The sequence below is a fragment of the Rhagoletis pomonella genome, unplaced genomic scaffold, assembly GCF_013731165.1.
Source record: "Rhagoletis pomonella isolate Grant_MI unplaced genomic scaffold, Rhpom_1.0 Rhpom_scaffold_00008, whole genome shotgun sequence".
NCBI lineage: Eukaryota > Metazoa > Arthropoda > Insecta > Diptera > Tephritidae > Rhagoletis > Rhagoletis pomonella.
In genome coordinates, this window is record NW_023458562.1 from 24509493 (window position 1) to 24522410 (window position 12918).

Here is a 12918-nt window from a genome sequence, read left to right on the forward strand (position 1 = left end):
TGTAATTCTTTTATCGCCTCTTTTAGCTTCGAGTTACCATATACATACATAAGCTCGGTCATCTCAGCTAGTAGCAGACCGCGTTAAGCATTCTCCGACAGGCTCCTTAGCGCAGTATATGACCAGCGCAATTTTTGTGCCGGTACTCACATACGGAGATTATTTTAAAAGAGTTTCTTAGTGAAGTTAGAACATTGGTGGTGCAAGAAGAGCCATAGGTTTCAAGAAATACATAGTTCCCAGCTTCTTTTGCTGTCACAGCACCCATCGCGTCAATCTGCGGATCTACCGGATCGGAATTATTATTGTTTCAGGCTGAGTCCTTCGGCTGCTGGCACAACTGGGTTTGACAGTTTTTTCAAGGCTCATCCCAAAAATAGCGAGTACTCAAAGTGGCTGATATGCTGAGCGTGTCTCTGGGTCATCCTTCTCTTTGCCTTTACTGATAAGAACAAGGCTCGGTCCTTTCCGGAATTCGGGGAAAACTCCTTGACGCAGCCCTGTCTTAAATATATTGAGTAATAATTTGGGACGGCTGCCTGTTACTTCTTTTAAGGTATCGGGCGGGATTCTGGCTGCTACTTTTAACTTATTTACATTATGTGAAAATAATGATGGCTGCGTCACGATCGAGGTCAAACACCATCACATTTTGCGACTTGTTTTTACCAGATTGTGATCCTAAACTGCTACAACAGAAATAAGAACCCAGTCACAGTGATTTCGGTAGGCGCGATTCTAAGTTTAAAACAGGGTTAATTTCGTTTTATGATAGCAAAAAATAAATGATTGCAACAAAAAATTTACGAAACCTTCATTTTTTTTATTTGTGATTTGTGTGAGGGTCGTTTTCTGAAGTAACCTTTAACTTTAAAGCTCACTTTATATTTAAAGGTTGGATTAAAAATAAAGCTATATCAAGCATTTCTATAATCGAATTTTGACGTATGTTTGTTTCTTGGTTGTAAACCAATTTAAAACCGATAATAAAATTTTTTACTTTAGGCACAATCATAAATATTAATGCAACCTTTAAATATAAAGTGAGCTTTAAAGTTACAGGTTACTTGAGAAAACGGCGCTTAATAATTTACTACAAAAAAGTAGCGGCAATTTTTTGAAATTTTTCTCATAGATTTTTTTATGACCGAAAACGAAATTTTCATATGCGACCGAAAGAAAAAAATAGACATTTTATTTGACACCATCAAATACATAGCAGTGATTTCCAAAATTTTACGCAATCAACAAAAAACCCCCAAACTAAAATTTGCATTACGCCCCTTTATATGCACGTACACACATGCTTATTTACTACGACTATCTGATATCAGCTTAGCAGGCAACTTCGGCGTCACTGCAGATTTGTTGATTGTTTTCTTTTGCATTTTGTACAACTTTTGCTGGAATTTTTATTATAATGTGTTTGCTTCCCTCCATTTATCAATTTTTCAGGCATTGTGTACTTTTTTTGCAACAATATACATACATATGTACATATGTACATACAAACACGCATTCATACACAGCCAGACTCTTGCTAAGTAATTTTTCTTTAGAACATTTTTTGTGTTTAGCAAACATTTTGTTGCTGTCTTTCTCTCTTTTCATTCGGCAACGTGCATGTTTGAGTAGCTTGCAGTTTGATCATTTTTTTTTAATTTTTTTTTACTTCCTCTTTTGTCTTTATCGCTTTCTTCCTTTTCGACTATACACTGTAATCTTCTTGAATCGCTGATTTATTGTAGTTAATTTATTTTCAATTTGCCGGCCTGTGTTTTCAATTCTAATTTATGTAATTTTGTTAAATTATTTTGTCGTCTGATCTGTTTTTATTCGTTTTTTTGTTTTTGTTTTTAGGAGGTAGTTTGTATGTATGTACGAGTATGTCCAAACCTCCAAGTTAAGGCTTTGGCGGTTTGAAGTCCTCGATAATACATATATCCGACTCCCATGTACATTGTTAGAATATTCAAATATACACTGCGCCAAAAAATATATGAGTTTAACCAATCTTGAAGTCATATTTGAAAAATTGCATACATGAGACATTTTATCGGACGCCAAATTTGGTGTCACAGTTTCGATTGGCTTCAAATTTTTTTTTATGAGTTCTATTTTATTTTTATTTTTTTTCTTCGGAGATATGATCTGTCAAAGTTGGCATTTTTTCGTGATTCTGACTAATCATGTACTTCTTCAAATCGTTATATCTTGGGTTCTGCCCATCGTATCAACTTAATCTTAACGTGGTTTTAAAGCTAAAGAAACGGGCTTAACATTTCTATATATGGTCTAGATTGTCCTAAAGCTAACTTAGCTATTAACAGTTGAACTTTTCGAAGTTGATTTGTATAGTGAAGACCGGTAAATTAGGGATTTATAATTATACCATCGTAATCTTTGTTTAATTCTCTATAAAAAAAACGTGGTTAAAAAATGGGGGTTTTTCAAGAACTATTTTTAAAATATTTTTCTTTATGACGAGATGGTTTATTTTGTGAGAATCAACAATTTTTTGTAATTTATTTTCGAAAACTTACGATGAGATATATTTAGTAAGATGTTAAACATCGGGTTCTTGCAAGAAGTGAAATTTTATTGCGGATTCCGATAGAATACCTATCCAGAAATAATATTAGTACGGCAAGATTTTTCTGTAAGGTAACAAACCCCTAGAAATGGGCGTGGCAACTGCAGGACTAAAGTTAGCAAAACGCAGATTTTATTGCGGATTTCGGCAGAATATCGCTTCGTTAACAACATTTGTTCCACAACTTTTTCAATTCAAGAATATTCTAGAAATGGTTGTGGCTATATTAAACCCAAAGGTCATAAATTTAGACTTTATTGTGGATTTCGCCAGAATATCTATATGGATTGAAACATCGGAGCCATGACAAAATATTTTTTACGAAATCCGTCCGACTTAAAAAAGAATGGCTCACATACAGATATACTAGTTTACCCTCACCCACTTAATTTATTTCAATAAAACTCAACCCATTTGAACTAAGGCAAACATATAGGAGAGCTGAATCTGAGAGAGGAGCGGTCCAGTCGAGTAAGAGTAATGGCTATGGATCGCTTTACATCAATCTTTGGCCAAATTTGTCTGGTAGCAGGTGGTTTCCACAGCCCACCTGGTGTTTACCTCTTCGATGAGTTCAGATAGAGGTATGCCCACATTTTTAGCAGAATTGACTTTAGATATTTCCGTCCCCTCCTTGCCAGCTCGTCGGCTATGCAGTTGCCAGGAATGTCCCTTTGTCCAGGGACCAATACAACAGTCAGGAGAGTATTCCTGCGTTCCATGGCTACTTTGGACGTTGTTCCGTTATAATTGAGATTAATAGCAGCCTGGCTGCCAGAATAGATAGCGATAGGCCGTCCTGGAAGGTCGGACGCTATCTGCCACCGAACCACCTCCATTATGGCGTTTAGCTCTGCTTTAAAGATGCTTCAATGGTCCGGTAAGCGAAAACTGAGGTTTAGCACGAGCCGGGTCTGAATTGCTCGACGTCCTTTTACAAGGCCGCATTAATTTCGGGGGGAATAGCTCAGCTCCAGCAGCTTTGTCGTTTTTCAAGCTTTTCGTACCTCATTATAGTCAGGTGGTGGAACGTCGACACCGTCATCATCGACTGGGGCACGGGTTCGTCTTCTCCACAGCTTTCAGTGATGCTATGCTTAATTTTTTGAATATGATTTCCTTATGACATAAAATAGTTGAACTTTTATTATTTTGAGCAAACTAAAAGACATAGTTTGCCTGATATTTTCTTTAACAGAAACCTGGTTATTTTTCTGGTTTTAGGCCATGGTACCATGGCCCCTACCTCCTAAGTTTACCCACGCTTCGATTGTGAGCCTCGAGGTTGAGCAACTCAGTCGTTCCGGCACCACAAGTACAGACGATCAGCCTTCTCTTGCCAGTTTCAGTAAAGTCTCAGTATATTACATTCTATGTTCGGCATTTCCTTTATCCAACGCTATTCATAACAAAACTATCGAAATACGAGTACTCTCACACTTGCCGCATATTGTCAACAAGGCAAAGACAGCAATGAAAATATACCAAAACACTTAATCGTATAATTTTGTATGCCCAACGAAATATGTATGTGCACCTCGGCGCTGTTCGTTATTCATGCACGCTCATGAGGTCAAATAAATAAATTATGTAGCCGTCTGAGGCACTAAATATGCGCATACATTGTACATACATACATATGTATGTACATAATATGAGTAGGTTGAAAGTGCTCTACTTATTTAGCAGTTGCAGAAAGGCTTTTGGTTGCGTATACGCCACAGCTCAAAGCGAATCGCCAGACGCGCCTTCTTCTGTCGTCGGAACGCACACACATAGTATGTATAAATAGTAGTTGTTGCTGTATTTTGCAAATTTGTTATTCTTTGGTTTGGTTTAGTTTTTTTATTATTGTTGCCTAGATATTTGCTTTGCATAGTGTTCTACTTGTATACCGAAATGTATTATTTATGTATTTTATTTTGTTGCTTTAAAACTTAACCGTGACGTTGACAGTTACACATTGTCTGGGATGGTACTTCCTGTGTTTCTGGTGTTTTGTGATTTTTTATAAATTTGGATTTTGTTTAATACAGTTTTTAGAAGCTTTTACATGTGTACATGTATACCAGCTTTTGCCCGTAGCTCCGCTCGCATGAAGTTAAGGCTATGATTTCAACATTAACTAAAAGGAAACAAATAAATTATATGACCGAAAGTAAAAATTTGATTTAAAAAGTTCTTTATTGTCTTGGGTTCCAAAGCATGATCAATGTCCGAATATAAAATACAAAATTCGTTCGTTTGACATCCATATAGTAATATTTCATTCAATTGAATTTAAAGTTCAAACAGGGCGGAATCCTCATCAAAATATTTAATTGAAGTATTTGATTGAATTAAATTTGGCAACACCTTTTAAAAATGTTTTCGAAATAAAACATTCTTGAACATATTTTGTTTGACTTTACGTCATTTTGTAACGTTTAATTTAACTTTTGGATTCGCTTAAAATTTACATCTAAACATCTTTAAAATTATTTTCGAAACATAAGTACCTCTTTCGATTAACATCTTTATTGTAATCTCTATATAATTTATAGAAAAATGGTATTTGGGTTTTAAACAGGTAGCAAACCTTTTCAAAATAAATCACGACTCGGCACCAAAAATAAGCTCTCTTAAATGTCATTCGTTTGTCATCCAAATTGTAAGACTTTATTTAACATATTTATAAAATTTAATTTACACTTTCGTCCGGCATCCATACTTTAAAATTTCGTTTAACTAAGACATACACTGAGAGACAAATCAACCAAATATTGGTTAATATTACCAAATTCAAACTTGAAAAGGAATCAACGTGACTTTTGGTTACTATTAACAATGCATTGGTTGATATTTTCAACAAAGATTTGGTAATATTAACCACAATTTTGTTTACATTAACCAAAGTTTTGAATGGCCATTTTTCGTTTGAATACATTTATGTTCTGCACTTCACAGATGCTTTTTCGGAGAAACAAAACAAAAATTTGTATTATCATTTTAACATGTTGCCTCTGGCGGGATTAGTAGCAAGCATCTCTACGCACTCAGCCACAGCCGCTTTATAAATGTGTCTGCAAATGTTCAACTTGAATCAATTTTCTTCGTCGTTTGATTTGGTTCTGCACTTCACAGAGGCCTCTTCGTAATTAAGAAAAATCAAAAACAGAAAAAAATAAAAATCATATATCGCGCTTACAGCATTATTCGTACTGCTGGAAGCCAACCAATAACAGCAAGCACCTATGCTCGTTCAGCCACTGCCATACATACGAATTTGTTGTCAAATGTTCAGCTTGAATCATGATTCAATAATACAAGGTTAGATAATTATTGACAGCTGCGGTTTGACACTCCCTTACAAAAGGTTGCATTTACGAAGGACGGAGAAAGGGGAATAATGAAATCTCTTATTGCGAAAATGGTAGTAGAAAAGTACGCAAAGTAGGCAATTAGTAGTCAAATTCCTTTTGTAAATTCTAATGTATTTGCAGGAAACCTGTAATTTTAAACGAAATGTTGAACGTAATATTGATATATCTACGTGAATTACGCAATTTATGTGCTATTTAGCTGTACAAAAACTGCAAAATGACTCAAAATTAAGATAAGACTACTATGAGATTGATGTAAACATCCAATTTAAAAACAGTTTATGTTTTCATCAGTTAAATATGCTTCATATGCATACACAAATAAACATATTGCACAAAAGCTTATACTTCTATTTCACACCAAAGCTACACTGTTTCCATGTAAATTTGCAAAGAAGCAACACTGTGCCACTGCTAAGGGAGCGGTGCGAGAGAGACAACTGTCAGTTTATCGAACCTTGTATTATTGAATCATGAGCTTGAATCACATTTCTTACAATCGACTTATTGACCACGAAAAAATCAAACCATAACTTGGTTCAAAAACCCATTGTGCTTTTGGCTCAGTGTATACATTGATTGGCAAAAAGCCCTCATAAACTTCTCCTGTTTTAAATCCATATTAAAAAATCTTGTTTAATTTGTTTATTCAACCCTTTCAATTTTGAAACAGGTGACAACCATCTAAAAATGTTTTCCTAAATAAAGTTTTTGATAAACATCTCTCGTCTAGCGCTCTTATTTAGGTATGGATATCATTCATTTTGTTAGTTTAATTTATTTAAAATGTTTCGAAGGTGGCAACCTTCTTAAAGAATATTTTCGTTCTTGAACCGATTTCGTTAGACATTCAAAATTTTCTTTAAACAAACTTAATTTTAAACTAATATATTTTAAATTTTTAACAGGTGGCAACTTTTCAATTTTGTGACCCTCTTAAGGAATATTTTGAGAATAGATGCACCTTTCCTAAAACCTCTCTCTCGATTGATACTATTATTATATTCAACTTGTTAATGAAATTGCCTTCAACTGTGGGACCGGTGGCAACCCTCTTAAAGCACATTTTTGAAATTCCGCTTTCTTAAACCTCTCTCTTCTAACGCCCATATTAAATTATATCATTTAATATGATAATTTAATTGATTTTTAGTTTCTTAGAAGATGGCAATATTCTTAAAGATTTTTTTCATAAAAAAAATCGTTCTTGAACCAGACATCTACATTTTTCTGATGTTTGAATTAACTTTTAACTAACATATTTTAATAAATTAACAGGTGGCAGCTCTCTTAAATATATTTCAGCATGTTATCTAACCAATGCCTTTAGGACTTCGAAAGTCGTAACTTTACAACAGCGATCTCTAGGTTCCTGTAAAGGTGGTGAAAAGTGTGGGCTTTTAGTTAGCGAGGAAGATTTGGAGGTTGCAAAAAGTGAAGAGGATGGCTAGGTTCCTAATCTTCCCAGGTAGCAGTTAAGTTGCAGGCACATGCTGCTGACTGTCCGTTGCCATTATTGATCAGTCATAAGACTACGCAGACTTTCAATCGAAATGCTTCTGAAAAGATTGTATTTCTTAATTACATGACGGTTGCCTCCTATTAAAAAGATTTAATTCAATTTAAACTAAGGCAATAAGATAATAGGGATTTCTGCCACAATTTGCTTGTCAGGCAAAAGAGATTTAAAAAGGTTTTTGTTTGAAATTATTTTGAAAGTGGAATTTAATTAAATTATACACAAGTTATACGAAATATTAAAATATGGGCGTCAAACGAAAGAGTGTCAAGGAATGTTTAATTTGAACGCTTAGAATTTTGTTGAAGTGCATGAAAAGAGTTTCCCCCTGGGTTGAAAAATTTAAATTCAAACTGTTTAAGAAGTTAAATGAATTATGAAAAAATGGGCACCAATCGAAATGAGCTTGAAAATGCTTTTTTCCAAACTATATTTAAGAGTGTTGCCACCTGTTTAAAGAATCCAATTCAATTTGAATTAAAAGAATTAGGTATTTGAAATATGTACCACACGAAAGAAGTTTAAGACGGTTTTAGTTTAAAAATATTTTTAACAGGGTTGCCACCTCCATTAAAAGCCGATTTTTATAAAATTATAGAGAAGTTAAATAAAATGTCAATATACATACATATGTATGGGTGTCAAACGAAAGAGTGTTAAAAAATATTGTAATTTGAATACTTTTGTTGTGGTGTTTTAAGAAAGTTGCCACCTGCTGAAAAGGTTAAATTCAAGTTATTTATTAAGTTAAATGAATTATTAAATGATGGGTATCAAGAGAAAAGGATTTACTTCTGAACTGTATGTATTTATGAGAGTTGCCACATGTTTAAAAATATTAAAGTCAATTTAATTCATCAGTTAATTAAAATATGTATCGCAATGCCTGACTGAGGAGATTTAAAAAGATTAAAGTTTAAAAATACTTTTATAAAGGGCTGCCACCTTTTTGAAAAGTCTATTTTATTTAGCTTACATGCTAGTCATATACTCAAATATGAAAGGCAAACGAAAGACTTTTTAGGAAACTTTGGTTTGAAAATATTTTTGTTTGGGCTTGCGATCTATTCGGAAAATAATACGAGAAAGCATAAACTGTTTTAATAATAAACAAATTTTATTTTAACTTACCTGGAATGACATTTGGGTTTGTTATTTTAATATAACAATACTATTTTGGAAATTCACTGCTTATAAAACAATTATTTCTAATGTTTTTCTTTTAAATGCCAATTATTGCTTTTTATTTCGAATATTTTCCACCTCAAATTAATTTCTTAAATAAACACTTCCAGGCTAATTTTTCATTTGTTTTGGTTTTAAGTAAATATCATAATATCAAGTGCAATGCTGCGTCCAACTTTTGTTTTCTAATTCTTTTTTTTATTCAAATTTAGAATTTACTTGCAATACAATTTAAAATTTCATATATGCATCTGAGCTTTAAACTTCATTTTTTTTTAAGCTACAAGTTAATGAGTATTCATAATTGTGGTTTAAAATTTAAATGTGAGAACACAAAGGTGAAATACACGTTTTTTGACTCCTTTTTGTTTATTAATTTTTTGGTTTATACTTTTATTAATTTTATTTATATATACACCTCATTACTGCTTTTTATTTTTATTTTTTGCATTACTTTCCATATTTTTTTTATTTTAATTGTTATTGTTTTTGTTTTTTTTTGTTTTTTTTTTTTTTGTTTCCGCATTCACATTGCTGGCATTTTTAATACTTTTTATTTTTTTCTAATTGCCACCAAGAATGTTTAATTATTCTACGCCACAATGGCGTTCTAACAAACGGAACAGTTCACTAATTTTTGACTTGTGTCTTTTCAAAGTAAGTGAGTGGCTGTAAGTTAACGGACGCCACCAGTTAGTTAAAACGGTGTGGGATTGATTAATGCAAGCGGATCAAATGCAACAAAACTTGTTGACACTCTCAACATCGGCGAAAGACTAAACGCATCGACGCAACTGAAATTGAAATTGAAACTGAAAATACAAAGCTGAAAACTGAAAACCGAAAACTTGAAAACTGAAACTGAATTGCAAGCGAAACCACGAGCAAAACGAAGCGAATAGCAAGCTAAACACCATAACAACAACAACAACAACGACGACAAATAGCAGTGTAGTAAAGCAAAGAAGCGAGTAAAAACAGTCGGCAAATCGATGTTGGATGCAATGAAAGGAGTAGGTGTGAGTACTTAAGTGGAGCGCAAGGTGGAGCGGGTGGCGTTGTTGTGCTAAGTGCAAATATTGAATGAATAGGAGATGTTCTGCTGGCGATTGTTGTTTTTGTTGTTACTGTGCTCATTGCTGCCGTTGCTGTTGCTGTTGCTGTTGCTGTTGCAGTTGTATTTGTAGTTGCTGCGCGTTTGCCTGCAATGAGCTGCTTGGGGCATTCGTTCTATGATTTTTCTTTGCTTTTTTTTTTAATTTTTCGCTTCCTATCGATGACGACGATAAACGACGAACGAATGCCAAAAGTACGATTCAAAGCAGAATACTAATTACGAAGCGAACGAAGGCAATACTAAAGAGGAATTCGTGAAATATGTATGTTCGCATAAATAGCGTGGAGAGGGTGGTGGGCGGTGATTTGGCCGGCTTGTTACGAACGACGATACGTAAAGGCTACGGAAACTGGCTGTATGTATGTAGTGTGCATCGAGATGCTATGTTGATGGCGAAGGCAAAACAAAACACCGGCGACGCCGGCAAGAGCAATAAAGCAATGAAAACAGATATTCTTATACGTTCTTATATGTAATTGTAGAGGTGAGGCTGTAAAAAGAAACGACAAAGCGCTGAAAGGTAGGTAATGAATGCAGAAGATGCTGGAAAAAAGTTAGCGAAAATAATAAAAAATGCAGTGAAATCCAGAAGCGGTGGAAACTCTTGTGCAACAATAAAACAATGACAATATTTTCCAAGTAGTCTTTGATGTTGCTGTACATAAATAAACAAACTAGACGTGGTGAAAGAGACGCCAGAAGAAAAAAATAAAATAAAAAATTTTTCAACATTAAGAAACTAGAAGCAGCAAAAATTATTTACAACAACAACAAAACAAATATTGCAGCTGTAATACCACATTACTTCTCAGCGGCAAGTCAATTAACGAAGACCGCAAATGCAACAAGAATTCTGAATTGTGCCATATTTTTTAGTTATTATGTACATAAATTAAAGAATTAGCAACAAAGCGAATAATAGAAAATACTTTGGCGGTAATAATAATGGTAATGGCTATAATAATGATTATCGTAATGGTAATTGTACAAGTAATGGCGATGGTACTGGTAATGGTTAACGCTCGTATATATACATTTTTTGCAGTATGTATTATACTTTTCTTTGGATTCGAAAAAAGGATACTGCGTATTTTTCCCAAAATACTGCATTTATACGAAAAAATACTTTTTTGCTACGTAAATTCATGTGAAAAAATAGGGACACGGCATTTGGACCAGTTTAGACTCTTTCCTTTTTGTTTGTTAATTTATTATTAAAGTCTGGTTAATTTTACAAAACTTATACACCATATAAGTCCACCTTTCAAACTTTGACGAAAAGCGCAAAATATTTTCACAACAATAACGAACTTTTTATTCATAATTTTTAGAAAAAACCTAAAAACTTATGCAGTTTTATAACACATTAGATTCGAATAAAGGCTAGTATCAAGAGCCAAGAATTCGCACTGATTTTTGATGTTTTTTTTTGCCGATGGTGTTATCATTTTCTTCCATAAAAAAAAGTTTGGAACCTATTCAAGGTTTCGCTAACAAAATTAAATACCGACGGTATTTTGTAGACACTTCAAACTAGAAAATTGCGGTGGTGTTTCTATTGAATGGGTGTATAAAGTTAGAAATTAGAATTTATGGCTTTTGTAGACCCTATCATTTTGTATCGGGGTGTATGTACAGCAAAAAATAACTAATGCTCGTCCTGCAAAAAAATATGTTCTTTAAATAGAGATACTGCAAAACGATTTTTTTTCGCAGCAATACACGGTTTTTTGTCTGAAAAAAGATGCGAGCGTTTGTAATGGTGTGTACATAACGACAACAGCGCCGAAGCTGTAATGGTATGATAGTGGCGAATATCCCCGAGCTTTAGTTAATAGCATTAATAGAACAACTCTTTTCGAAAAGAGATTTAATTGTATTGAATCGAAACATCAGTCGATTAATTATGAAGTTACCATTGCATTATAAGTATAATACAAGTATTTTAGCACTGCTGCCAATCCCAATATGTTTTTCTTATCAAAATGGTGGTTCTGCTTGTGGGTGAAGCACAGCTGGAATTTTTTAAAGACACCACTAATTTCAATATAAAAATATGTATAAAAATGTTGTCCTTAAAATATCAACATCAAAATTTTGTGTGGGGCACTCCGCTATTTTGTTCTACGTACAAAATAAACATATCCACAAAAAAAATTTAAAATTTTCAACAAATTTTTAGCTTAATTTTTCTATTAAACCGCGAAAATTCGACAAAGTTTTTCATTTTATTCATATAATTCGCTGAGTTATAGCTAGTAAGAGTTAAAAATTTGCTCCATTTTTGCAATAAAAAAACATTTTTTTTCAAATCCTGGTAACAACACCTAAAATTTTGCTTTAAATTTTGAAATTTTCGTGGTAATCGAGTAGCAAATTTTCCTCGATAGTCCCACAACAGCAACAAAAACACTTACATTTGCCTTTTTCTGCAGGTTAGGAGTATGATGCTCCGTTTCCTGAGAACAAAAAAAAAAAAGAATGTACACTGAAGATGGCACAACGCAGAAGCCCATATGTCTCCTAATCAAATTTGACAAGGACTAACGCGAATTCATTCCAAAATGCATAGATATATGTTTGCGCTGGCTTGGGAATGTCGTACATTAAGCTCCGGTAAAATGAATCTTTAGACTTGGCGACTAAGGGGGCACAACTAAAGTAAAGGCACCCACGAATTTAACTAAAGAGCCAAGTGCAGTAGAACCTATCTTCATTTGGTGCAAACAACTGTCGGGAAGAAGGTAGACAATTGGGTAGTTTTCTGCTCTCATCCCAGACCATCTTACAATTGAAGAGTAAAATAATAAAAGGTATAGTAATGGTAACGGCCCTTACACCTTGCCGAAATGGGATGACTAAAGACCTTATTTTTCAAAGCAAGTAAATCTCAAGTAAATCGCTTGACGCATTGCTCTGCTTTTGAGAAACTCTTCTTCAATTTACACTTATTGCAGTTTAAAACCGCCAACCTGGCGTTTAAGCCCATACTTTTGGTGATTATAACCGCGGAAGTGTTGTAACACCAGCTCACTCAGTAATTCAATTAATATGCTTCTTCTTTTTTATAATTAGTTAGACCAGGTACTTAGCACAGCCTCCGTGGCGCAATTGGCTAGCGCGTTCGGCTGTTAACCGAAAG